This window comes from Cervus canadensis, chromosome 27 (assembly GCF_019320065.1).
Source record: "Cervus canadensis isolate Bull #8, Minnesota chromosome 27, ASM1932006v1, whole genome shotgun sequence".
NCBI lineage: Eukaryota > Metazoa > Chordata > Mammalia > Artiodactyla > Cervidae > Cervus > Cervus canadensis.
Window position 1 is genome coordinate 3,688,750 of NC_057412.1, and position 3,375 is coordinate 3,692,124.

Genomic DNA, 3,375 nt, shown 5'->3' on the forward strand with positions numbered 1-3,375 from the left:
GAGGTTGAAAATAAATGAGAGTGGGGAAATTGTCAGAACTAGAGATCAGGGAAAGAATATCTCCAAGGCAGGTACCTCCACACGGTGCAGAGGAAAGGAGATGAAAATGAAGAAGAAATGGAAAAACCAGTACGTAACAATGCTGGCTTTATTTAGATAAACCAAATTCTGCCCAGTAACACCACCTCTGTGCTTTGATATCATTCCATTTAAATATAATCGGAATGTAGCAATGCCACTTCCATCTCTCTTAAATTTATCAAAATGAGATTTTACAAGCATTCACAAGCTATTCCTTCTTCAAATCATCCTTGTACCAGGGGAGTCCTAAGACCACTTTGTTTTCAAGAGTCATTGAGGAAATTCTATTTAGTTCCTCTACTTCAGCCAGCTTTGGAATAATTAATTGTTTATGTTTTGTCTCCAAAGCAAGCAAGCGCAATCCCATTTGAGGATTTGCTGCAGAGGAGCTGTCTCTCTCTACAGTGCTATGGACTGATTCCTGCTCCCCTAGAATTCATATGTTGAAGCCCTGATTTCCAATGTGATGGTATTAGAAGGTTGGACTTTGGAACTAATTAGGTCATGAGGATGGAGCCCCCATGATGGAATTAGTGCCCTTATAAAGACCAGGAATCTTGCTGGCTTCTTCTCCTCTCTCGCTTTACTTCTCTTTCTCTTTCGCTCTCCCATTCTCTCTCCCCGGTCTCTATTTCTCTCTTCCTCTCTCTCCCTTTCTCTCTCTCTCCCCTCAACATGAGAACATAATGAGAATACACCTATCTACACTCTAGCAGGAAAGCCCTAGTCAAGAACCAAATCAGCCCACACCTTGATCGTGGACTTTATTGATTTCACAACTATGAGAAATCAGTCTGTTGTTTAAACCATCCAACTCCTGTTATGTGTTATGGTAGTCTGAACTAACACATACAAGTGTGTAACACATTTTTCTTTCTGTTCTGCTTGTGTTTACATGTAACAGAGGTCAGCCAGCAAGATCCTTGTTGCTAGAGAGCTATACTTTCAATCAACACGAAGCCCAAATCCTATGTACACCCTATTCATCTTGAAACTGCAAAGAAGGCAAATTTTATCTGATCAAAAATAAGAAAATCTTGAGGAAAGCTAGTAATTTAATTTTGGGTGATGACAGAGTGGGCTGATAACAATAAAGGTAAACCTTGGAATGGATAACATTGGCAGTTTTAAATGACACAACTGAAAAAAAAACATCAATTTATTCTTGAATGTTAGTTAACCTGAACTAAGAACTATCAAAAGAGCTGAGATTTTTTATCAAATAGCATACCTTTTCCTTAAGAGGCCACCACACCTATTTCTAACTTTAGTAGTTGAGTTTCTTTTTCTTTTTAAAATTTAATCACTTGGAATTATCTTTAATCAGGTGCAAAGACTTCTCCAATCACATCACCCAGAGATCATTTTATCCCATGCTCTGTTTGGCTGCCAGTCTCTTGTCTCTCTCCTCAGCAGCGGTAAGGCAAATACCCTTTCCACGGGGAAGAGAGATCCATGGTTTGTTGCCTTTGCCAATAAGGAAGATGTTCGAGAGCTGTTGGCAAAGCTGTTGCCATTCACATCTTTCACATGAACTACATCAAAGGAACCTGGATTTCTCTCCTGGCTGGTAATCAAGCCAATTCTTCCCAGGTTAGCACCTCCAGTCACCACGCACACGTTACCTGTGTCAAATTTGATGAAATCAGTAATCTTGCCAGTCTCCAAGTCAATTTGAATGGTGTCATTCACCTTGAGAAGGGGATCAGGCTTACGGATGATGCAAGCATCATGGGTCACCAGATGAGGGATTCCTTTTGTCCCCACAAAGATGTTTCTTACTTTGTACAGTTTATACTTGGCCTCCTCAGGTGTAATACGATGAACAGCAAAACGACCGTTGGTGTCATAGATCAAACAAAAATTCTCTCCAGACTTATCAGTGCTAATGACATCCATAAAACCAGCAGGGTAGGTTATATTGGTGTGGACTTTGCCATCCGTCTTAATGGAATGATGCATGCAAATCTTCTTTACTTCATCTCCTGTTGGGGCATACTTAAGTCCATTCCTTAAGGAAATGGTTAGGGGGAGACATTCCCTCAGCTTGTGGGGACAGGTAGATGGACGAGGGGCAAACACACCAGTCACTTTATCCAGCATCCAATGTTTTGGAGTTGCTACATGCTTCTTGGGACCCTGAGTCATGGCTGTGCTAGGCACGAAAAGAGCGACATTCTTTTAAAACATAGAAAGTTAAGACCAAAACTGGGAAAATATTTCTCATTAAAGGAAGGTAAAACAAACATTTTCATAAAATCTATCCTTTTTTTGCATGCATGTCCAGTCGTGTCTGACTCTGTGACCTCATAGAAAGTAGCCTGCCAGGCTCCTCTGTCCATGGGATTTCCCAGGCAAGAACACTGGAGTGGGTTGCCATTTCGTCCTCCAGGAAAATCTGTCCCCTAAGACATTTCTAAAGTGACAGCGACTCAGAAACTACCTGCAACAGAGGTTATACTATTAGCTGCCTTCGAGCTATTATTGAAAAAAGAAACAGCAACTGTGTTATCTTGATTTGCTGATGCAGGTAGCAATAGGGTTCCTTTAGATTCAGCTTGACTTGTCTTTTTTCACTGGCTTTATTAAAATATATTAATATATGTATTTTTTATAGATTGCAATGCACATACATTATTGCCCTTAATCTTTTCAATGACCCTGTGAATTTAGTAATATTATCATCCCTATTTTATTCTTTTCAGAGAAGTAATTGGCTGCTAGAGAGGGAAAGGAAATTGCCAGGTGTTAATCAATACAAAAGTGGTACAGCTAGAATCTTGCAGAATCCACAGGCTTTTATAGTGTACCTCTTGTCCTCCCCACACAAATGAAGTGTGGTCCTTTCTCAACAAACACACACATACACATAAAACATAACTTGTTTCAGAGACTGATTACAATTGGCCACATATATATGAGAAAATTTTCACAGACTTGGAGTCCTTCATGATGAATTTTCTTCTTATGGGCTACAGTCCTCCTTTTGATTAGTGACTTGGAGATTAGATGGAAAGTAAAACACTCTGCTGGTTGGAGGCCTATTGAGTTCCCAAAGGACAATCAGACTCACTATGTCCCCAGTGGACTCACCCAATCAAATAAAGCTTTCTTTCTTCATCCTCATTTTAAAAAACTTTTCTGAAAGCCTTCCTGTGATGATCAATTTACCTGCTAAAATTATGTCACTCAAGAATTTAAAAAATGTATGTTGATTTATATTGAAGATTGCTCAGCACTTTTCTATCTCTCTGACTTCAGACACCTCCTTGAAGACAGGTTGTACATGAGAAC

At 39.7% G+C, this 3,375-nt stretch overlaps 1 pseudogene; it reads right to left on the reverse strand.

Moving 5' to 3' along the window:
* Positions 1 to 1,447: 1,447 nt before the first annotated feature.
* LOC122428841 lies at positions 1,448 to 2,229 on the reverse strand (annotated as a pseudogene).
* Between the last annotated feature and the right edge of the window lie 1,146 nt (positions 2,230 to 3,375).